Raw genomic sequence first — 25611 nt, 5'->3', positions numbered from 1 at the left:
TCGAAATTTCCAGAGCCCTCCACTAAGGCGTCTCTCATAAACATATGGTGGTTTTGGGACGTTAGACCCCACAAATCAATCCTGCGTTAGGGTTCCTTCAATTTTGCTTCACGGCTGTGAATTTCGTTATCCAGGGTCGCCTGACATGACTGGCTCTTGATAAGGAAGGCCGTTTGGCGCAAGTATGTCCGATTTTGCTGATGTTGCGTGGTTATGCGCAGAGTCTGTTTTGCTATATATTGTAGTTGGATTGCAATATACTTTGGTTGTTAGTTCAGCGCTCTGTTCTCTTCTCTTCTATTCCCTCCTGTCGTTTGCGCTGTTAAGCACTTTCTTCGTCTACCATGTAGCACCAACCAGCCCAATCAAGCACCTTGTTAAAGTCCCCTTTGGCAAATTTTGCAAAAAGAGTAGAAGGTAAAAATCGGGTTAAAATTAAGGCCTTCTGTAAGGATCTAGTACGTTCGTGAGTTATTCCATCGGTTGCAAAAGGCGGGCAACAGGTTCGAATGCCATGTGTTTTGTTCCGATGATAACAAGTTTGGTCAAACTTGCGCAGCTGTCGATAACAAGTTGTTGGCGTGAAGCAAGCGAGACCATGGGTGTGCTATCAAGCAGCCTGAAAAATTGGTGGAATGTTGCACGGATGCGGTATATCATATACCATTACTATAGGGGAGTGCTACGGCGGACGGATGGGCAATTGTTTTAACAACAGATTATTAGATCAAAATGTTTCTTTGAGATGAACACCTTGTTCTATCTGCACTGTGGAAAATGCGACAGCGCATCCTTGCTGCCAAGTGCTAGGGTGCTTTCAATATTAGAAGAGAAAGTTTTATGAGAAATTGATGGAGCGTTTTTTACTCGATGACTTGTGAGACATGCGTACGAGGTCACGCTTCATCTCACGGAGATACATTGCTTGAGTGTCAGCTGCTAAATCAAATCATGATGGTTCCCGCCCATTGTGATTCTGACAATGTGACTATTTGCACAACACATATATGTTTTCCAATAAGACTCAGTTTCAGTAGAGATGAATCACTCAGGAGCAAGCCAGATCTTTTGAGTGGCTCTTCTTAAAGAGTGAGTGATACGGGGCTCAGTGAAAGTGAAAGGCAATTCTTTGGGAAATGTATTTGGTTTTGTCACGAGCACAGCGATTCTTGAAAGGATTTAACTGAGTAGGATGCAGCTGCGCTAGGCACTACCAGTTCTGTAAAACGAAAGGAAAAGGAAAACGCATGACGCTTTTCAGCAGGCCCAAATCATGGGTCACGCAAAAGAAAGAAAGACACGGGAAAGAAATCGAGGCTTTGCATATTATACGATAAGGGCCGGATGAGTGTATCAGGGATTCGAAGCTTCGTTACACCTATGTAAGAAAAGTTGAATTTCTTTTAAACTGCTACTACTACTACTACTACTACTACTACTACTAATACTACTACTACTACTACTACTACTACTACTACTACTACTACTACTACCAATATTACTACTAGCCCTATCTGATGTTTAGTGTTTCAAAAGGAATGAACCATATGTACCTAAATGTAAGAATGTAAAAAATTCATTTAAAGGACCTTCCTTTTTCCCAGCGAATATGGGGATTTGTTTCTCTTTTTGAAAGCGCCAAATCAACTTTAACTAATACTGAGAAAAACGCTCTTTTGGCGACTGACGATATTGTCAGGATGATGAAAAAGTTTTTGCAAGTATTTTCTATCAAACAACTGAAATCTGTATTGCGGCTAAAATATACATATCCCAATATTGTCAGTATTCATAAATAACGTTTGTACTTGGCTAATATAGAGTGGAATATTTCATTAGTCTTAATTTAGCTCACAAGGTAACTCTAAAGCGATTCAAATGTACAGTATAGCAATATATTATGATAACGTTAACATAATCCTTTCGCTTCCGTTGCTGCCATGCTTCGTCGTATGGGCGTAATGGTAGACTCGAAGAGCGAGGAGTCCTTCCTGGAAAGAGACGCACTGTTCTGGACCATCACAAGTGTTTCCTTGTTCTTGGCACCTCTTGAAGGCCTTGAACAATTAGGAGACCCTAAAGCTTCACCTTTAAGAGTTGAACGCAATAGCGACATCCTGTTCCTAGTGCGTATTTCAAACTCTTAGGGCATGAATTCTTTTCGAATTATATCGCTATGCACCCAATAAGTATACGTGGCCTTAAGGGAATCGGCGCAGTAGCTTGTGTGCCTTTTGTAGTGGGGTGCCTGATTTAAATGGCTAAGTCATTATTATAATCACATATTTTGACGCCTGTTAGCAATGAACGCTAGTACCACGCATTATTACTGCAATATTTTATGTTGCGTTGTGACGCGTGTATACAGGACGCGTGTGTTTGGGAAGCATAAAAGCTACTTTTTCTGCATTTCTAAGCAAAGAAAGTTCTTTTCACTGTTTTACGAGAAAAGGTATATATGACCGAGTAGTATAACATCCGCTTGCCACATAAACGACCTGGGCTTAATCCCCACTCGGAGCCAAACAACCCTGGTTCGGTCGCCACTCAGCTCCAAGATTTCTTATCATTTATTTATTTTATTTGCATCGTTCTCCATTTTCCGTCACGCATAAGATGCAGATTTTTTACTCGCAACCAACGACGGCGACGCGGACACCGGAATTTGCGAGCTCTTTACCGCTGCCACGTTAAAAGTGTTCTTCTGAGCTCGTTTTATGTTCTTGTTCTTGTTCACCTTCAACATTGGCTCATACTCACTGGGGGCGGGCTTGTCAAGAATGGAGCAGTCTAACAAATTATTATACAGCTTTATAATAAGAGACGTCATATAATAAAATGCGAATTTTGTAGAGAACTTTGGGGCTCAATCAAGTTTAACAAAATCCGCAAAGTACTTTAGAAATCGATGTTATGCGAAGCATGCGCATGAAAGGTGACTGTTATGAAGAGAGAGAAAGAGAGAAAGAATGTAGGAAAGGTAGGGAGGTTAACTAGACTATGCGTCCAGTTTGCCACCCTACACATGGGGAGGGGGAGAGGGGAGTAAAAAAGAGAGAAAGAATATTTGCCAAATGTTGTGAAGTGGCGCTGAAAATATGTACAAATTCACGCACACGCACACGTTAAACTGCCGCATGTTTTATATAACCAGTTGTTTACAGTTGCTCAACGATGCCAACAGCAACATGAATAATAACAGCTGATATAAAGTGCTGGTGCTCGCGAGGATGGTAGCCCTGGGCACTACATCAATCAACTTGAGCGGATGGCGCTTTACTATAGTTTACGTTAATCTGATGTGACGGAAATACTATATGAGTACATATGTAATGTTCATAAAATTGATAGCCAGCACTGCAACAACAGTTAACGTTTCACGATTATCACAGGGTCAATTTGAATAGTAGTTCCGGTACCTGGCGTGGCGCTCTGTGGCAGAACACTCGATTGTCATGCAGAATGTTGAGGTTCGATTACTGCTGGGACCCTGGCATTTATTATTTGCATTCGTTGGGTGAACGCTGTCGATGTCAGCTTTTTCTGAACCCTCACTCGTTAAAATTACCCACGTCTGTGCTCGTCGTTCCTGGGTAGACATATACTCTCAAGCACGTGCGGCGCATATCCACCCACGTATATCTGCCGTACGGCACACATGGATGGATGGATGGATGGATGGATGGATGGATGAATGGATGAATGGATGGATGAATGGATGGATGGATGGATGGATGGATGGATGGATGGATGGATGGATGGATGGATGGATGGATGGATGGATGGATGGATGGATGGATGGATGGACGGACGGACGGACGGACGGACAGACGGGCGGGCGGGCGGGCGGCCGGATGTTACGGACAGATGTTACCATCAGTTAGCTAGTTAAATGATTGGGTTAAGTGAGTGCAAAGACACCTCGTTTTTTTTTTTTTCAGGAGTAGATCGGGGCCCAGTATCTTCAACGCATGTTTTCTATTCTGAATATTTCTCGTTGGAGAGAGGAGGTCTCGATAACATTGCAATGAACTAGAGAAAAAACACTAGGAAGCGAGAAAAAAATAGAAAAGTCAGCCTCGCACTCCCTATTTTGAGTTGTGCCCGAGATCATTATGTCCTTCTGTAAGTGCCAACTCGCCTTAGCAAAGCTAAGTGTCGAACACAAACACGATAGCAAAGCCACTAGGACACAAACGACGCAGTTTGGATGTGACCATGTTGTTTGTTTCGGTCACGATTGCAGAGGCACTGCTGGTACAATCAGTGTGGCTCAGCTTGATTGAAACAGTAATCCTAATTGGTTCATATTTTTGTATTACAAACTGCCTTTCTCCGTTCAGGATTGAGAAATCGCCACATTAATATTGATTCCAGCTGTTTTAGAATTTAAGTATACTAAGGCGCGCTGTACGCTTCCGCGCAAATTAGCCCAGTTTCGGTTTCTACATCGACCTTTTTTTTTTCTCTTTCAATGAAAACGCCTCAAATAATTATTGTTTGTCTCGCGCGCCTTTCCTTGCGTTGTCGCCGCGAGCCCAGTACTTCCACTTCACAAGCGATGTTAACGCTGCGCGTACTTATATGAGTGTGACGAATAATTTTCGATACGAACGCGGCAAGCTCCGTGTGTTCCAGAAAGCAATCGGAAGTAGACCAAATACAATTATCGGTGTGAGAAAAAGAATTCGCCCCAAAAAGTGGGAAAGCCCCGCCGCGTTGGTCTAGTGGCTAAAGTACTCGGCTGCTTACACGCAGGTCGCGGGATCAAATCCCGGCTGCGCGGCTGCGTTTCCGATGGAAGCGGAAATGCTGTAGGCCCTTGTGCTCAGACTTGGGTGCCCGTTAAAGAAACCCGGGTGTAAAAAACACTGGAGCCCTCCACTACGGCGTCTCTCATAATCATTAAACCCAACATATCAATCAAGAAGTGGGAAACGTTTCTAGAGCGTGCATGTGTGCAGGCAGTCGGGTCCATAAATTTATTAACATGGCAGCGCTTTTAGCGATTGCGTGAGGTTTGAGCACATTTTCAGCGTCAAAATATTTCGTAAATGTGCCCTATCAACAATGCGCTATTTTTGAGATGCGTGGCGCCACCTCTGGGAATGAAAAAAACACTATGACAAGATGTTGTTCTTTGCTTCCATGCGATGGCGCGCCAAGACAAGGAAAATTAGAGCATATAGAGGAACTATAGGAAAGAATATTTGAACATTGAAGCCTCTGGTGCCTCTTCACATGCGCGTTATTTCTATACGGAACAAAATATTATCCTATAAGTTATTACATAATGCAAGTAATCTCAAATGTTTATTTATTTATTTGTTTGTTTATTTATTTATTTTGTTTATTTACTCAAAGGGCCCGGAGGGCATTACATAGAGGGATTTTTAAAGAATGAAATACAATTTCATTGCAGGAACACAGCAATGAGACAGGAAAACTAGAAATATATTACAAAAAGAATAACATTTCACAAATAACTAGTAACATTTCACGAATAAACAATAATATTTTAACAAATGAACACAATCAAAGATCAGTATAAAATACAATTCAGTGATCCATTGAAAAGTGTTACTTCGCTCGAGAAACGAGTGGAGCGGTAATTGAAGAAACGGATAATTGTTGATAGTGGCAATGCTGGATGGAGCTGAATTTCATTGATTTATTGCTAGTGAAAGAGGCGAATTTCGTTTTTTTTTTTTTCAGTGTTAGCAAAAAATGGCTTGACTTTATAGGCATGGTCTAATCTAGACGAAATGTGGTGCATGGGTATAGTATGAGATAGCGAAAAGTGCGAAAAAATAAAGAGAGGTCTCGCATATTATTTTGCATTTCACTTTTTCTTTCAATACGCATTGAGAAGTTCCCCCGCAGACAAAATACTCCTTTGGAAGCATTCGTCATTTCGGTAATCGAGAGACGTTTTGCGGCAGACGCAGGGTCCACGGACGGGTTAGTCCTTCCTCATTGCGGCATGGCCTTTGACCAACGTCAGCATGGTTATTTATGAGTGCAGCACAGCTGCTTACGGGTCAGGCACCAGATATAAATTGTAAAGACGTGCATGAAGCTCCAAGTTTTCAGGCAACGCTGCCCACTAGTTAGAGGGCGGTATTGGTGATGCCGACACAAAACATAGAAACCACTTACAAGCTAGAAAAGATGCATAAAAGATAAGAATTCAGGTAAACATAGATACCGAATTGTCCATGAATGTCCATCAAACGTCCCAATGCAGCCAAACCTTTACGTTCTGTTTGTGATAAGCGCAGGACAACCAGCGCGCCGTACGGCGGTATAAAAAATTGATTGATTGATTTGTGGGGTTTAACGTCCCAAAACCACCATATGATTATGAGAGACGCCGTAGTGGAGGGCTCCGAAAATTTTGACCGCCTGGGGTTCTTTAACGTGCACCCAAATCTGAGCACACGGGCCTCGACATTTCCGCCTCCATCGGAAATGCAGCCGCCGCAGCCGGGATTTGAACCCGCGACCTGCAAGGCAGCCGAGTACCTTAGCCACTAGACCACCGCGGCGGGGCGGCGGGATAAAAAAAAATGTTTATTTTTACATACAGCATGGCAATACTTTTCACATCTATTGTGGTGAAGAAAACGCAATAGAGGAACCGTTAACACGGAATTGGCACTGTTGGTCCATCGCTGAATCTTGAAACGTCAGCCAAAAGTTGAGTCTTACCGTGGCTGATGTGGATCTCAACATTATCGACTACTTTTGAACGTTTATTGAGGTGAAGCTACCACATTAGGGGCACTTTGTGATCAGAAGAGTCCTATTTAAATACACGATAACTAGCCAAGCGAATTAAGCTCCCCCCCCCCCCCCACACACAAAGTAGTGTGGAGAGGTTCGCTACACTGAAAGAAGCATGCTCCCAATCACGTAGATTATGATGTAGGCACTTCGGTAATGTTTTAAATCTTGCTGCGTAGCTGTGCGAATGCAAACATTACCTAAATTTGTGTTTTCCGTGTTAAATGGGTAGAGACACGATTATTAGTCATCGCAAAAGGGACGTTTCTCGTTTTCTTAGTGTGCGGTTTTCCCGCTTCCTACACACTCGAATCAACCGACGCATAGAAAATGTTTTCTTCGATTTGAATGTTTTCGTAAACGCCATTAAATCAGGCTCATTGCAATGTACTTTATTCCTGCGAGTCAATAGCGTTACACCACAGAACGCCTACAAACTACCAACTACAGAAGGGAAACTGTACCTTTGACAGTGCAATGAAAATAAGGGTAGCGGTGGCGTTGTGAACAACATCATCATCATCATCATCATTGCGCTGGGGGCAATATGGCGGCTCCATCGGTGGTGGGTGTTGGTGGTCGCGCAGGTTCATGGGCCTTAATTCGCTGCTGTTGCGGGGTGGTATTCGTGCGCACAGTCGCCTAACGTTACTATAAATGAAATATTTCTGCTATGTCGTCAGATCACCGACAGTCCTCAACTGGCAAAATACACGCCAAGCAAGTAAGCTTGCATTATTTATTGACAATCGTGAATTCAGCAGTATACATGTTGTGAGACTGCTCCTAATCTGGCAACCGTGTGCTACGTGTTGATCAAGTACAAAAAATACCATGTAAAAAAAAGTCGGCATGGCTCAGTGTTGGAATACCGGGCAGGTATCCAGCGGACGCGGGTTCGAGCCCCACTGTGTCATTGGTACTAGGTTTGTTTTTTCTTATTTCGTACGACAATGGTTACGGGCTTCGGCGGCGGCGGCGGACGACCACGGCGCTGCGCGAGACGCGATTTGTGATCTCATAACAGCTTTCTCTGTAAAAGAAATTACCCCAAGCTGTTGTGCCAGGTATCCGTGCAGATAACATTGTTTTTGATATTGTGTTTATTATCTGTGTTCGTGCCTACGCGTCTGGTTGTTCTACGACCAACTAGATCAACTTTCAGTTGTGATAAGCACGTATATCCGACACGGGTTCATGTCGGAAAGGAAACTTAGTTTACGTTTCAAGAACGGTAAAAAGGTTGCAGTGACAGACACCCTAATTGAGTAACAGTTGGCTAATAATGAGAGCTTTAGCTTGAGTCAAACATTTCAGAAAGTGAACAATCTTGTGACTGTTGTCACGGATGACAAGTTCAGAAAATGAGCTACGCTGGACTTTCCTCGCCCACTGTTCATCAGCAGGCGCACAAGATAGAGGATGCCTGTAGGTGTTCCCAAAAGCATTCATTTGTAAAAGAGAAGTTGTGCACTAGTGGATAGCACTCACAATTAACAGCACATTAATCTCCTCTCTATCATTCATCTCCCCCATCTCCCTCTCATGCGCGGGGTAGCACACCGGCTGCCTATAGACTGGTTATCCTCCCTGCCGTTCCTTTCTTTCTATTTTCCTTCCTATACGCATACAATTGGGGCTTAAGAAACACTAATAACACAAGAAAACATGAAAAGTGCAGGAAATTACCTTTGCAACGTTGGATAAAAAAATGGGCGATCCCACGTACAGTGGAATCGATGATATGCGAAGAACGAATGAGAACTGTTGATATGTCACACGAAAATCAGCACAACGTTACGAGGTAGAGGTAAATGATGCCGTACATGACTTCTGTGTTATGATTATCATATTTGGATGTATCGTTTTCCTTCGTCATATATCCACGTCACGTGATACCAAATTTAGTATATGTGGAATGGCGAAAAGATTACGAGCACTTTATGAGCGTGGTATGTTGTCGTGTTCGCACAAGACACGCTGTCAGGGTTATCATGTTTGCACCAGTCATACATTTCGTCATCCGTTGACGTCACGTGACACCCAATTTGGTATATGTGGAGCTAGCAAAACGGAAGCGAGCGCATCATGAAGGGCCCAATGTACTCTAATGTAGCGATGACACGCACGCACACTGGGCACAGTGACGCTACGTAAGCAAAACCCGTGCACTCTATAGTCCGACGAGAGGCCCGACCAGCGTCCGTCGACGTGGCCCGACGGAAACCGGTGCGAAATGCGGCATGCTGCATTTCGCGCCAATGCGTTACCCAGGCAATACTGGGTCTCCCTCGTTTCGTCATGGAGGGATGCCGGACGCGCTGAAACGCGCATGCATCAAAGCAACCCAGCGTGGCGCATGCCTGCGAGTATATGGCAGGACCGGCACTTGGCTTGGCAACGCCGGCGCGACACGACAAAATGAACGCCAGCGAGCACGCGCACCGCTTCGCGTCGAAATGTATTGGCGCCTTGACTGTGGCATGTAGTCATGCTCGCTCATGACAGGCATCTCATGATTATCATGTTTGCCGCAGTCACATACCTTCATCATCCATTGGTGTCACATATTACCAAATTTGTTATACGTGAAGCTATAGAAACGACCATGAGCGTATCATCAGTGTGGCATATAGTCATATTGTTACATGTCACGCATGCCGTGATTATCATGTTTTTGGATGTGTCATTTACCTATGTCGTCCGTTCGCGTCACGTAATACCGAGGTTGGTACATGTGAAGCTAGCGAAACGGCCACGAGCGCTTCATGAGCGTAGCATGTAGTCATGTTGTTACATGACACGCATCTCATGATTATCACGTTTGCATCAGTCACATACTTTCGTCATCCATTCCCGTACCTGATACGAAATTCGGTATAAGTGACGCTAGCGAAACAGCCGCGAGCACATCATGAGCGTGGCATGTAGTCATGTAGTTACATGACACGCATGTCGTGATTTTCATGTTAGGGTCTGTCTCTTGTGTTCGCCATGGAATCATGCCATACGATACTAGTTTTGGAACATGCCATGTGAACGAAATTACTGCAAGAGCTGCAGGTCCATGAAGTGTGAATTATGACATTCATGCCATGATTTTCATGTTATGACTAGTCAAATATGTTCTTCATACAGTCATGTTATGCCTTGCCAAGTTTGGTATCGATACCATTATCTAAACGGCCAGGAGAGCTAAAAGTCATAGGCGGATAGATAGATAGATAGATAGATAGATAGATAGATAGATAGATAGATAGATAGATAGATAGATAGATAGATAGATAGATAGATAGATAGATAGATAGATAGATAGATAGATAGATAGATAGATAGATAGATAGATAGATAGATAGATAGATAGATAGATAGATAGATAGATAGACAGACAGACAGACAGACAGACAGACAGACAGACACAGACAGACACAGACAGACAGACAGATAGATAGATAGATAGATAGATAGACAGACAGACAGACAGACAGACAGACAGATAGATAGACAGATAGATAGACAGATAGATAGACAGACAGACAGACAGACAGACAGACAGACAGACAGACAGACAGACAGACAGACAGATAGATAGATAGATAGATAGATAGATAGATAGATAGATAGATAGATAGATAGATAGATAGATAGACGGATGGACGGATGGACGGACAGACGGACAGACGGACAGACGGACAGACGGACGGACGGACAGACGGACAGACGGATAGACGGATAGATAGATAGATAGATAGATAGATAGATAGATAGATAGATAGATAGATAGATAGATAGATAGATAGATAGACGGATGGACGGATCGATGGGTGGATGGACGGATGGACGGATCGATGGGTGGATGGACGGATGGACGGATCGATGGGTGGATGGACGGATGGACGGATCGATGGGTGGATGGACGGATGGATGGGTGGACGGATCGATGGGTGGATGGACGGATCGATGGGTGGATGGACGGATGGATGGATGGACGGATCGATAGATGGACGGATGGATGGACGGATCGATAGATGGACGGATGGATGGACGGATCGATAGATGGACGGATGGATGGACGGATCGATGGGTGGATGGATGGACGGATGGATGGACGGATGGATGGACGGATCGATTGGTGGATCGATGGGTGGATGGATCGATGGATGGATACGCGCAAAGTCACTGTCGTTCGCTAAGAAACTCGTCTCATTTAAAAAGCACCTGTAGAAATATCTCATTTACCAATTAACCATAGCTACCAGCCAACTTTCGGTCGGTTTTGCAAATAATAAATATATGCCTTACATAACACAGCAATCCCACGTTCACATATGACAAATATTTTCAGTGTAGGCTTGATAAATATTTGTCCTATTGATGGTGCCTGACGTCTACCCTATAAAGATGCCTTCGACATGAGCTAAAAAGCTGGTTCCCAGCCATTTCATGTTTTTTTCCTTCTCGGTTCTACAACAAGGGAATCAGCTGAATGTGATCGAGGCGATAGCCGCTCCAAAGTTTTATGACTCCGAGATCAAAGCAATGCCTGTTGCAGTCTTCGATGCAGCATTCGGCGTAGATGCCGAGCCAAAGGTTGTGAAAGCGTCACTTCCGACGTAGTGGTGTCGGTTGATAGCACTCTTTGTGTATACTACACCCAACCATGAGGAACATCCCACCCCAAAGTAAAATCAAGCGGCGTCGCAGGGATCTGATAAAAAGGGAATTCGTGTCACAAGTATTTCATTTCCACCATTTATAGGCCATCTTATAGTATCACAAGCTCAATCGCAATGGTTTTCTTTGGACGTAGGGTTTTCCTTGTTGCTTGGGCTTTGTAACAGTTCTGTCAGAGCTTAAGGGCGATCAGCGATTATTAAAATTGCTGGGTACACTGCAAGAACCCTGATTGGCCCGCAATCCATCTGAGCATGGTATTTGCTACCAGGGGTAGCGATTAAGGGTCGTGAGGGTGTGTAGCGGCACCGTACATCATCACAGTGTCTGTGCAGCCTCCAGGAGTCGGTAGTGACGTGCATCGTTCTCGTGGCAGCTGTACTCCATGGCCACGTTGGTCTCGCCGAGGAAGACGTACCCATCCTGGACGTGTTTGGCGAGCAGTTGGCGCTTCCGTGCGAGGCGAACCATCTGCGTCACCTTCCAGGCGATGAAGAGGGCGCAGCATGTGGCTGCCGAGCAGACAACCAGGAGCAACACATGCTGCGCGTTGAATGGCCACCTGCATTCGTGAATAGGAAGAATATGTATGGAGATAACAAAGCTTACAGGGTTCCTTACACGTTAACTTAATACGACTACAAGATCAAATATACCTCTGTTTTCTTAGTCGATGCACTGTCACTCTGCCCTCCTATAAAAGCCCCTCGTCTGTTTTCGCACTGCCTTCATGATCGGCCCACCCAAGATAAGACGTCATGTGATGACGTCATCACGTGATGGATTGTCATAGTGGCGCCAGAAATTACAGTGATCAGATACGTGTCGGGAACGTTATCCCATGAGGTTTTTTTTTTGCATCACTCGTTCTTCTGACGCCAACGGTCAAATTACGTGTTTCGGAAGGCATCTAATTCCTTAATAAAAGGATGTAAACAAGACACGCTTTGTCACTACCAGGGTGGGTTATAACCACTGCTGGGGTCGCCAAAAGAATGATGTGATAAGGAGGCTCGCCGGCTCCGGGTTCGTGCAGCCATACCCAACTACATGATTGCTTTCTTGTCAGGGCTGTGTAGCAATCCAGATGCTAATATCTGGTCAACTTCCCGGCCTTCCTCTTCATCTCTTGCCGCCCATCGAAATGTGGCCGTCGTATAGCCAGGGATCAAACTTAGCCCTCGTGCTCAGCAACGCAACACAAGCTTGCCCAACATTACCGTCTAGGAATTACCGTCTAGGTCTAGGACCAAGGGCTAAAAAAAAAGAGAGAGAGAGTGGGGAATAATGTCCTATCGAGTTGCGCCCTTCTTTTACACGCCTTCGAATCGCTTTACGTGGTCATTTGAAAAGCAGTATCAATTCCCTCGTCGCTTTTACGGTCAAAGAGTGCTTATGGTGACAATCCGAGGATCTTAAAAAACAGTCTGTCACCTAGCATGTTCAGCTAATTGCAAACAACTTTTCCTTTCGATCGCAGAGCAATCACAAGACCACAGCAGGCGTTCTATCATTTGGACAAGGTTGCATCGCCGGCATGCAGCCATGGAATAATCGGCTGGTGCACGTTCTGCAGATCCTCTGCTTGTGCCTGTAGGTATTATCGGATGGATGAATGGTTACCGCAAAGTCAGCTGCCGGTGACATTGCCACCCGACACGAATCAGCACAGTCATACATTGCGTTACACGGATGAATTTTCACGGATTCGGTGGTCAGCTCAAATTTCGGTTTCCGGTGCCTTGAACTATTCAGCCAAATCGACAGTGACAGGCGAGGCCTCGAGATACGCCCCCAAAGTTTTCGGGGGCATTGGACGAGGTTGCGCCACCGGTATGCAGCCACGGAATAATCTGCTATTGTACGTTTGGCAAGTTAGCAAAAAAAAAAAAACATTCTTATTTCAAATGTATCATGGGTTTTCAGCCCTTGGTGGTGTTGCCTTATTCAAAAGCCTTTTTTGTGATGGAGTGGAGGAGTGTTTTGGTGCTGCGTGTAAGTTGGTATTGCTTTTGAGTAGAGTCATTGAATTGAACCCGGGCCCTAATCGTTCAGCTATGCAAGAGGTACTTCAACGTCAAATAGAAATAATTGAGGTGGTGAAAACATTTAGCAAGAAGCTCAGCGAGTACATTGCTCGTGCAGATCAGAGGTTGGCTTCAATTGAAAAAGAACTAATGTGTCTTGCGGTTAAAAGTGTACACCGTTGGGGAAAAAACAGTGGATCGAATATCGGCAGGCACTGTTCAGATCCAAGCAAAGGTTGATAATCTTGAAAGCAGAAGCAGGCGTAATAACTTGCTTGTATATGTGTTGAGGGAAAGTACTGGTGCAACGAATGAATCACTCCGTAACAATGGCTAGGGAATATTTTTACTACTAAAATGGGCGTCACATTAATGAGTGCTGAAAGAATTAACCGAATAAGAACAAAGAAGCGGGGAAGAACAGACTGGTTATTGTACGGCTTTAAAACTTTCGAGAAAAAAGCTGACCTGTAGAAAAATGCATACAAGTTGAAAGATTCTGGCTCATCAATCAGTGACGACTATTCCAATCAGATGCCTGAAAAGGAAAGCACTTATGGGATTAAGCAAAATAAAAAAGAAGATGGTCAAACAGTAAAACTTTCTTTTGGTAAGCTTGCAATTGACGGTAAAACTTACTTACACTTGAGATAGTGACGCACAGTATGTTACACAAGTAAGACATTCGTCACACGCTAACAAAAAAAGGAGACGAAAGCTCCAAGGTGCCTGAGATAATACCCTGCTGATCACGAATTTCCGCAGTGCTAAGAATAAAAATTATGAACCGCCTCCTCGAAGCGAACCATGATGGGATGTGAAGCAGCAGCGGTGCGCACGCCGTTGACCTGGTTGAAATGGGCTTCGATGCTGGTGCTCGAAGAATGGTTCGAAGGGAAACTCGGTGTAGCCTTTACTCGAGTAAACGTTTCTTTGAAACGCAAAAACAGGGAAGGCCGGTAGGGTTTCGTGTAAGTTTCATCGCAACATAAACGACCTGAAAGAGTGTTTCCACTCGACATGTGGTCGAGCGTTCCGGGTGTGGGAGAAGGTGAAGCGAGAGAGAAGTGTCTTTGCGAGTGGGCGAAGGAGCAACACCACCTTGGTGTGTTGGGAGGAGCCGGCAGCTGCAGCGCGTGAAAGAGAGGGTGATGTCAACTGCGATTTGACCTTCTTGGCATCGTTCCAACAACTGCGCTGAAGAGAACACAGTGCGGCGTGTTGGCACGGAGACACGGACGGACAGCGTTACACAAGCTTGCCAAAGAGCTGCTTCGCATCCAAAAGCTGGTGATCTGGGTGGCCTTATCAAGTCAGTGAACGCTGACATAGTCATTGGATCAGAATCTTGGCTTGGTGAAACAGTTTCATACTCTGAAATATTTCCTTGCAATTTTCAAACGTATCGGAAAGATGGGTGAACGCATGGTGGTGGAGTTCTTATTCTTGTGAAGGATCCTTGATGTCCGAAGAAATCTTCATTGACAACAACGCAACTGAATCTGTTTGGCGCTATGGAGTGCATTGTTCTAGTTTCATTGATGTTGCTTTCTGTCGGTTTCCTAATTTTGAACCGAATGTTATGCTTCACCTGAGAAAAGTTGCCTGCACTTTCTATAAAGAGTGTGTCGTTCTTGCTGGTAACGTTAATTTGCTGGATGATAAGTGGAATGGCGGTAACTGTGTCATGAAATTTAATGCAGCCACATATTGTGAATTGAAAACGTGGACTGACGTGTTCGGCCTTGTGCAGCATGTTTCAAGCCCTGCCTGAGTTGACAACATTGTGGATTCGCTGTTCTGTAATACCCATGATGTCAATGATAAGAAACGCGTTATTCCCGGTATTAGTGATCATAATGCTGTCTTGGCAAAGATAACCACATCTCCTGTGAATGCAAAAAAAAAAAAATGCGAGTCCAGGGGAATCCTCTTTTACAGTTAAGCTAAGTATGAGCAACTATAGGCGGAACTAGGGCATCAATTTCTGTTATTTAATGCAGTGCAGACGAAGAAACTGTTGAGCAGCTATGACAAGTGTTTAAGGAACTCATTGGTTGGCTCATTTGGTGCCACGTACCGAGCATCTTAAGCAATAAACTAAGCAAAGGGTAGAAACCTGTGTTATTACGCATCTTATTCAGCTCATAAAGAAAGCTCAAGAGGGCATTTTCCCAATATTGCCAAAATAAATCCCCAGAAAATATTTATAAAAGGAAAGACTTGACAGTACCTTATAAAAATAAACTGTAAGAAGCCTGGAAAAAGTGTTTTAAGAGTTTGGCCACTGACTGTCTTAATAAAAAGTTTCGGAAGTAGTTAAAACGATGTGGTAGTGGGAAGATTTGCTCACCAAATCTACTTTATGGTGGCGAGATTATAACTGAGCATAGGAATAAAGTCACACTTTTCAACAACTCTTTAAATCGGCTTTCCGCCCTTCTATACACAAGTCATTTTCACGAATGAAAAGAACAATGTTTGCCTATTAGTGAGATAGAGCTTTCATTCAATGGCACAATTAGGTTGTTAAAGCCTATTGACGAAAGTAAAGCAACTAGCCCAGATGGCATATCGCCAAGACCTTTAAGACACTGCTCAGAGTCAGGAGCTCACTATCTTTATAATAAATAAAAAATCACTCAATGAAGGCAAGCTTCCTAATGACTGGAAGGTAGCTAATGTTGTGCCCATATTCAAAAGTGGTTCTAAACAAATATATCAAATTTCAGACCGATTTATCTGACACCGATTTGTTGTACACTACTTGGACGTTTCCTTTTTGTGCTTTAATGAGTCACCTGTATTCAATTATTTTTGTAACCCTAAACAACACAAGTTGAGACAAGAATTTTCATGTAGAACCCAATTATTTGAATTCTATTCTGATATAGCTACCGCTATAGTTAATAAAAGACCGACCGATTGTTTATTTTTGGACTTCAGAAAGGCCTTCGATACGGTATCACACTCGGTTCCATACAAAAACTGCAGAGCTTGAACATTGATTAAACCAGTTGCCGATGGCTTACTGACTATTTAACTTCAAGAAAACAGAAGGTTGTTCTGGGTGGATCATGTTCATGTTTAGTTGCGGTGACCTTAGTGGTACCCCAGGTTTCACACTGTGCGCACTTCTCTGCCTTGTGTTTATTTATGATATGGTGGATATATTTAGGTGTCTTATTATAATGTTTGCTGACGGCTGCGTGTTGTATACAGAACTGACGAACCACACGGATTACACACAACTTCATGATGACCCTAGTCACGTGAAGGTATGGTGTAAAAACAATGACATGGCACTAAACACTAATAAATGCGTTCACGTCATTTTCACTAAAAGGGTCGGTAGGTTCACAAATCATTATAATTTAACCAATAAAGTCATTAGGAAAAAAAACATAAATACTGTACTTGGATTTCATGCCCCGCCGTGGTAGTGTAGTGGCTAAGGTACTCGGCTGCTGACCCACAGGTCGCGGGATCGAACACCGGCTGTGGTGGCTGCATTTCGCATGGAGGGGGAAACGCTATAGGTCCATGTGCTCAGATTTGGGTGCACGTTAAAGAACCCCAGGAGGTCGAAATTTCCGGAGTCCACCACTACGGCCTCTCTCATAATCATATGGTGGTTTGGGGACGTTAAAATCCACATATCAATCAATACTGTACTTGGGTGTCACGTTTTCTGAGGTTGGGAGATGCTCTGTGCACATTGGCAGCGTTCTCAACAGAAAAGCCCTGGGCTTTTTGAGAAGAAAGCTTAACAACGTAACCAAGGAGGTTAAACAGGCCGCATATTCTGCCTACGTCAGTCCTATACGCCTTTCTTGTGTGAGATCCTTTTTCCGAAGTACGTATTCATGCCCTTGAGGGCCTTCAGTCAATCGCAGCGAGATTGTTCTGGGAAAATATGACTGAGTTGAAAGCTGCGGTGTATGAAGAGATATCCTAATTGGCAATACCTGCAATACTGAAGACGTAATCTAAGACTGAAACTACTTTCATCAATATATAACAAGAAAACAAACATTATTACTTCACAATATTTCAAATCAGCACATTATCAATCCTGTTGTCATGACCCCAAAGTCAAACGTAAGGCCATAGAATCCGAAGCCTGATCGGTCTAGGCATTCTTTTTTCCCCACTATTCTTTGTCGAATGAATTATCTTACCAGCTGATTCAGTTGGCCACAGAACTGTGGATTTATTTAATGAAGCACTGTACCTAAGACGACGTTGCGGGTAAAATTCCAAATAAACAAAAACAAGTACTCTGCAGGCCTATATAGTTTAATTGTCACCGGCTGACACTGCTGCGCCTTGTGAGCCAATTATAGTCTCGCTCATGGCTAGCCGAGCCTCAGTGGCAGACAGTGGTGGAGGATAACGTGTGCACTTGATAAAAAGCGCTAGAAAACGCGGGTCTGATTAAGCGATTTATCGAGTTTCCGTGTGCTACGATATGCGAACATACGGGCCTATCTGTTCCGTTTGTCTTTCTTGTTCATCGTACAGCGATGGTCTCGAATTCGGCAGTCTTGAGTCTGAAATATACATACATGTAGATGGAGAATCGAAGCGATTGCGGCTGCTCTCACAAGAAATCTTTGGACCTCTATAAATGAGTTAATTTTTTTCTCAAGGTTGCTGCTTAGACCTCCGTCAGTGGTACGTTCTTTTCGTCCACTTTATTTTTTTTTTTTTGAATTTATATAACTCAATCAGTCCACCCCACTCACTACATCTTCCTTGGCTTTGTTGTGCACTTGTATTAAGGTAGTTCCCAAAAAAGAAACGTGCCGTAGAAAATTCTCGTCCTTCACTAATCTCATGAGGTAGCATGCGCAGTTTGTTGCGCAGTGGTTCGAGCACCGGAGATGTTTTAAGAAGCATAAAACGAGAGATGAAGACAACATAGTCCCACTGCCACTTTGAACCTACCAGCCATGGTGGGTACCGTTTCCATTGGGTGGTTGCCTGCTTCATGCGGCGTGATGCCACTGGTTGAAATGGTGTCTACTTTGACCGGAAGTTGTGCTGTCTGACACGTTGATGGGTAGATTCATTAGAAGTAAACAGACGTCAAAGAAAGTACACCGTAGGAATGTCACCGCCGTGTCCCAGCATAAAATAATTGATCATATATTCCCGATAACGTCGGGGGTAAGGGGTAGGATAATTTAGCCTTTCGTTTGTGCAGTGGACTTTTTCTTTGCACTGTTAGCCTTCCTTTACCTATTATATCAACACTTTGGTGAGAAATAGTTACTACGTTCATTGATTTTCTTTCTTAACGTCATTGCCTTGTATTTGTATTATATATTCACGCCATTGTCTAAAAGTCATGTTTTTTGTAACTGGAAAAAGTGTTACTTTCTTACCTTAATTTTATTTCACTTTACGTCAGATGTAAAAAAGTCAGCATGTGCGGGCTATATAGCCATACTACTTTTGTACATTTTTGTGCAGTTCCCCTGCGGCAAAAACTTGTGGCACGTCGATATGTTCAATGGCGTAGCTATACAGAGTGCTGTTTTGGGGATTTTTACGCTACAGCTTGCCGTTGCTGGCAAATACATACAAGCAAACATCGGCACCCTCGAAAATTTGCAAGGCCACACACTACGCACATGCTTAGCATGGCTACGCTGCGCCTCAACTCACGGGAAAATTATGATCGCAAGAGAGCATCTGTTTCTGACTTATACTTGACCACTGAAAATTTAAGAGCACACATAAGACATCTCTGCTTGCTTCCCGGTCGCCACGTTGCTGAGACCGCAAGCCACGTAACACAAAAACATTGTTAGTACTCACAAAAAATGCCCAGCGTCGGGCCTCACTCCAGCGGCAAGGCCACTAGATGGTGCTCACAATAACCTCAGGTACGACTCGCGATTCCTAGAATTACGAAGAAGACCCTTCATTTAACCTTGGCCCCCTACGGCAGGCGACAATTTCACTACTGAACGAGGAATAGGGCCAAAGGACCCACCGATGAATCAGCTTCTTTGATGCTGTTGTTATACCAACGTGCCAAGTGATCATTAAGTTCCGCAGGACAACATCAACAGAAGCAGAGCTCGCTGCCTTACATGCTGCTTTCCTTTGTATCATGAAAGCCCAGCCTCAAAAGTGGGCCGTCTCTAGGGACTCTAAGGCATCCCTTCAGACTACGCACTCAGTGTTACGATGAAGAGTGCATGAGCAATTAGCGAACGAAAAGATCTCCTTCACTAAGCTTTGTCGAAGAGACATGACGTTCGGATTCCAAAAGTACAAACGCTGTCGGCAGATTGCGGGTTTTAGAGAAAAGACTTCACTGATGATGCTGCCTGGTCTGCGCTCGAGGACGCCCAGACAGCCCTTTGTCGAGAACAGACGCGGCACTTTGCTGACACAATGTCGCAAATTTGCTTGAGTGACTACAGTGTCGGGAACTGGCACCGAAACAAGCTGGATCCATCGAGAAAATTTCCATCGAATTTGCCCCACCGTTACGCAATGTTACTGCGCCTCCTGTAGTTGGCTTTCACAAAAGCGCATAGTTTTCGCATAGAAATGGCAGACACCTCCAAATGTGACTCGTGCAACAGTTATGAAACAATAGAACATATACTGTGTTCCTGTTATCGTTCTGTGAGCGAACGTGGCGTTTTACACAATGATCTGGAGGACAGACCATTTTTCAAAGAGAAGATCCTCGGATGTTGGCTGCTAACAGAGTGACGCGAACAGTGCTACTGTTCCTAAAACCGAACGGATTAAGCGACCGCTTGTATAGGCGTGCAATGGACGAGAGAACATGTTGGCTGAAGGTGTTTCCTTCCCTCCTCTTTCTTCCTTTTAACCCCTTCAATCCTTCTTTGTTAGTGTAGCATAGCTAGCCGAACGCGCGTCTGGTTCGCCTCCTTTCTTCTTCCTCTTGCTTCTTCGTGTGAACAAAGTGCTTCCGCATCTTTTCAGAAGTATCTCGCTCAATTTCTCAGAGCAGAGAGAGCATGAGGCCCAAATTACCGTGCACCCATGTCTATTGCTTTTTCACCAAAATCGACGCTAACATTGTGGCGATGATGATGCGTGTAATATGGCTGACAGTGAGTGTCTATTAGGATTTGATGTCAATAATGAGATATAATAAACAACCATGCCAACTTAAGTACAGGGGGTGGTATATCAGTTAATGGTAATGTAAATGTGAAGAAAGAGAAAGTAAATAAAAAGATAACTTGCCGTGGACAGGGACCGAACCTGAGACGTTCGAATAACTTGTTCCATGATCTACCTATTGAGCTACCAGGGCGACTATCCCTTCATCCACTTTATTGGGTACATATGTGAATTAACGTGAGAGCGTCGGTCAGCGCCGCCTGTGGCCATGACGGCAAGTGTGGAACACTTTTTCTGTTTGTTTCGGTGTCACGTAGCACGTAATCTTATGACGTGCAACGTCCCCAATAAGATGAATGGCAGGGAAGCCGCCATGGTTGTTCAGTTGGTAGAGCATCGAACGCGTTATTCGAAGGTCGCGGGTTCGCGCCTGAAAAGTTTTCTTTTCACCTACTTTTCTTTCTTCACATTTACATTACAATTACCTCATATAACATCCCTTACACCTTCCTTTTGAGTGGTTGTCTGTTAGATCTCATTAATATTGTGTCTAACGAAGAAAAAAGACGCGCCCTTCACTGTATATTTCTTCCGTTATGTCAATTTTCGAAAGACAAGAAGTGGTATAGTTTAAAAAATATTCGTGAACTAACAAAAAAATTTGAAGCAAAAGGTAGGACAAAAATGTGTGGAGTTTTTCTGCTTATTTTTTATCTTAGGATTAAATACAGTCTTTACTCTTCCCCTTTCAGTGTATTTCACTTGAAGCTGATGATAATCTCGTTTATGGAACTTTCAATTTTGGTCGGATATTAGCCAGAAAATTACACATGGTTGCTTTCTCCACGCGGCCGTAGAATTTTGAACGCTGAAATAAAATTTAACAGAGCAAGAAAAAAATGGTATGTTTTTTTTTCTTTTCCCGGAAGTACTGAAATATTATTCACTCATGCTTGTATAAGCTAAATAATAAACAAAACATTTTTATGTACTCGTTTTATTTGGATTCATTTCACTCAAAATATAATATTTGCTTGAACTTTCAGATATCCTGATTCGGAGCTCATGTTTCACCGAGGGCTGAAACATTTCAGTGAGAAATAATAGACTAATTATAGGGGCCGTTCAATTTTTCAGGATGTTTCTTAGTACGAATAACACAGCAGATTGAAAATATCCATAAACTTTTGAGGGTACTTGAAGCATATATGTGAACACATGAGGATTAGAGGTTTCCTTACCGAAAAGTAAGACGTGGATAACTATGACGTGAAGCGAATTTTGTGAGAATCACCTACACGCAGAAAAAAAGTGGTTCAATTATTTTCGTGAAACTCGGCACACCACGCATGCGCCACCCTGCACTGTGATCTGTAATCGTCTCTTTTTGTTTGTTGACATCAAAGATGCCATTATATTCACTTCAAGAACGATGGCATCAGACTCAAACTGTGAAAGTGTATTGCACTCACACCAGTTAGTTCACTCATCTCTAAAGGAGAAAAAAATATTACTTTATTTAAGAAACGATATTTCATGTGTCGCATTCTCATCGGAAGGATTCGAAGAACACTGCGATCGCGAACAGCTAGCCCACTTGGAAAACAACCGGGGGTATGACGCACGCCGAGAGCTAACACATGTGCGGGAATTCCTGGCGCACGGCTGCTTGTAAATTGTTAATTTGTTTTACTTTGTAGCTTTATACCGCTTTTGAACGTATGTGTACTTCCTGTCGTTGACCTGAACACATGCAGCAGTTGAATTTCTGGAATGTTCTCTGGCTTGTACATCACTGTTGTTATCATGTACAAGGTAGTATAGAAAATGTTGCAGGGATACCGTCCTTTACACAATGATGGGCTTTCTGAACAAGTGCCGAATCCACCACTGAATCAGAACAGAAAACTGTTTATTTCCTTACAAGCTACTCTTGTGTTAATAGAAATGAAATATTTTCTTTTGATGAAGGTACAAAACTCGAATCACTGCACCAACCAATCGAATATATAACACACACGCACAAAGACGTTTCGGCTCCCACTGGGCAGCCTTGTTCACGAGCAAAATGAAAATGTGTGTCTATCAGTTCGCCTTACGTCCGCCTAACTGTGTCGCGCAGGCAGTGCCATGCGCTGATGGTAGACTGCCGTCACTTCTGTTAGGAGTGCGGCTGCACTTCCTACGGAGGCCAAAATGCTTGAGGCCCATGTGCTTAGGTTTAGGTGCACGTTACAAAATTCCAAGTGGTAGAAATTTTCGGAGCCCTCTAATACGGTGTCTCTGAGAATCATATGGTGGTTTGGGGACGCTAAACCACAAAAACAAACACAAATCTGTTAAAAGTGCGTGTCGTGGCCTGTATGACGAGCGACTGAAGACGAAGTTCTCGTGGCAGTTCTTTTTCTCAACAAGAATACCTGCCTTTCCCAGGAATTCTCTTCTTTTAATTCGCGCCATGAATCGGAAAAGAATTTACACTTTCGTCTTATGGCTTTTTTTGAGCAGTTGTGCACAATGTTAGCCAGTTGAGCTACTCCATTGTGAGCGTTACAACCTCGCTTGTTATTGCCTATGTGGTTGTAGAACCTCTGGTCACATGGTACTCGTAGCTGGAGTGCACTTGTTTCTGTGATTTAGTGAGACTACTGGTTGCGGCAAACAAGCATTGAACATGATTAGTATGTATCCAAGTGGCCACGAATGAAAACAAGCTCATGAGATGTTCAATGTGGGCATAATTCCTTCCGTTCAAAACGTCAAAGATTTTACCAAAGAACTCTTTTAACAAAGCAGTCTTTACGCGTATATCACTAAAATAACCTTCACGTTCTCTTGCAGACTTGGTAAAAAAGTAAATTTGAGGAAAAGTTTGGCGTGAGGTCGTGTTCAAAGTCATTTCGCAATGTTTCTTTTTAATTAGCCCCCAACCTTCATTTTAGGGCCTTTTTCACTACCTTCAACGAGATAGCGAAGCACTATCAATTGGGCCGTATACGTCCTTTTCACTGCCACACGAAAAGTTGCCTAGGCCACAGGCGATCTCCCTTCGCATGCTTCAGACGGGAACATACCCTAGCCAACCTACAACCATTACATATCAGAACTTTCTCTGGACTACCACAATCACAGTAATGTTAACCACAATCTCTGGAAGAGCCCTGGATGTTTATTCAGCCGTAGCATAAGCAACAACAGAATAAGCAACACCTTATTAGGGTGCTCTTTTTCGTCGTTGGTTTTACCACCCTTTCATAGCAAATGCAAACGTTTGTCGCCTGCTAGTGGGAATATGAAAAATGTGGATCTAACACATGTGATTTCGCGTATTCTGCAGTAACTAGCCGAAAACCTAATATTACAGTGCCAAACGATGGTTCGTAAATTATCTGCATATATAGAGTTCTTTCGCTGGCGGCTTCTTCAGGATGTCACCTTGCATCACAGCGTATATTTAGGGACTGATGTTCAATCGCACGTTCCCCTGTAGTCATCGAAACACATCGTTCACTTCGACTACTTAAATGGCTGCAACTGTACCAGAATAGGACTTCAAACAAAAATCGCTAACTATGGCAATTTAATTTCTTGACTCAGCTTTTCTTTTTAGGGGCGAAGCTCTTTATAGCGGCACCCGTTCATCCCTCGTAGCCGTTGTAGTAGTGTGTAACAAGTATAACATTTTGACCTCCAAGGTGGTGCCGGTGAGAGATTTCTTCTGTGCGTTGTTGAACAATAAAAAATAGTGATCAATTTACATGCCAATGGCTGCTAATGAGGAATGAGAGACGAGAGCATTCAGCTTTTAGTTAACACGCACGCTGTGATCCTCATTAGCAGAACGGATGAACGGACACAAGGGCAGATGCATGGACGAACGCAGGGATGGACGTACGAACAGACGCACGCACGGATGGGCGGATGGACGCATGGACGGTCACACAGGCGTACGCATGGACGGACGGAAGCAAGAACGAATGGACGGACGAATGCTTCGCCCAACTCTCCATCATTCACTCAGTGGATTTGCTGCCACTTTTTTTCTTTGCATTTCGTCCGTGCTTACGTAAAGTTCTCAGTCACGTAGGTCATTCAGATATCACAAGCTCACTCACCACTCTGTGGCCTGTGTCATGTCGCTTCCTGTTTCAGCACGACTATCCTAGCAAAGCACCACAACATTCGACGCCATGCTTCGTGTTGTGCACCGATCCTGTACGGGCTTGGCGATGTCGCGCAGGCGCAGCCGGCTGTTCGCGCGCGCAGCCGACGTGGACGCAAAAACAGAAGTACGAAAAAAAAGCAGACCTTGCACAAACACTGCAAAGTGTAGTTTCGCAGCTGCGGCGCATCTTCATCAGCGTTGCAGCGTAGGCGCACGAGCGACGGAGAAGAGGGAGAGAAGAGGCGAGGAGAAAAAGCGTCGCAGCCGTGTTTACCTGCGTGTCTCTGCGCAGAGTTTGCGCACGCAGCTGTGGCTCGATCGGAAGAGACAAGCACGGTCGGGCCAGACTGCAGCCGCTTCCATTGTTAACATGCCTTCTGGAGATGTCGTTCAAGCGTTCTCGTCCAACGGTCAAACATGCGCCTTCGTTTTCGCCTTTTGCTTGATCTTGTATTTGGGTTCTGTAAGAGTGCCTGAGGTGCCCGGAAAAATTAGCGCAACATTCTGAGGCAATATATCGAGACTGCGGGCAGTGCCTCAGCATATCCCAAGCTTTTCAAGCGCCATAGTTCACCTGAGACTGAAGGGTCAGTAGCAGTGTCGCTAAATTCCAGAGAAAACAAAAAATAGCAAGATTGCAATACAAAAGTGGCTAGAAATAGCTAACAAAATCTACGAAGGAGATAAAAAGGTATCTGAATTAGTTTCTCATAAATGTTGAAATACATTCCTTATGTGCAACGAATCTACTGGAAGTTGTGTTAGTTTACAGACTAGACAGAGCTATACGTACTGTTTTGTTTAGTTTTTTACACACAACTACGAAGAGTACGCAAGAAC

The 25611-nt window shown here is 43.8% G+C and overlaps 1 long non-coding RNA gene across 1 annotated transcript; it reads right to left on the bottom strand.

Annotated features, from left to right (window-relative positions):
* Positions 1 to 11524: 11524 nt before the first annotated feature.
* LOC142814157 (uncharacterized) lies at positions 11525 to 24885 on the bottom strand. The gene is made up of 2 exons (XR_012894823.1): positions 24722 to 24885; positions 11525 to 12022 (listed from the first exon to the last, which is right to left on the bottom strand). It is a non-coding gene; the product is annotated as an uncharacterized LOC142814157 (long non-coding RNA).
* Positions 24886 to 25611: the final 726 nt, after the last annotated feature.

The sequence above is a fragment of the Rhipicephalus microplus genome, chromosome 4 (assembly GCF_043290135.1).
Source record: "Rhipicephalus microplus isolate Deutch F79 chromosome 4, USDA_Rmic, whole genome shotgun sequence".
In the NCBI taxonomy this organism is placed as follows: Eukaryota; Metazoa; Arthropoda; class Arachnida; order Ixodida; family Ixodidae; genus Rhipicephalus; species Rhipicephalus microplus.
Note: the sequence above shows the minus strand (reverse complement) of the source record. Positions and strands in the feature narration are given on the sequence as shown.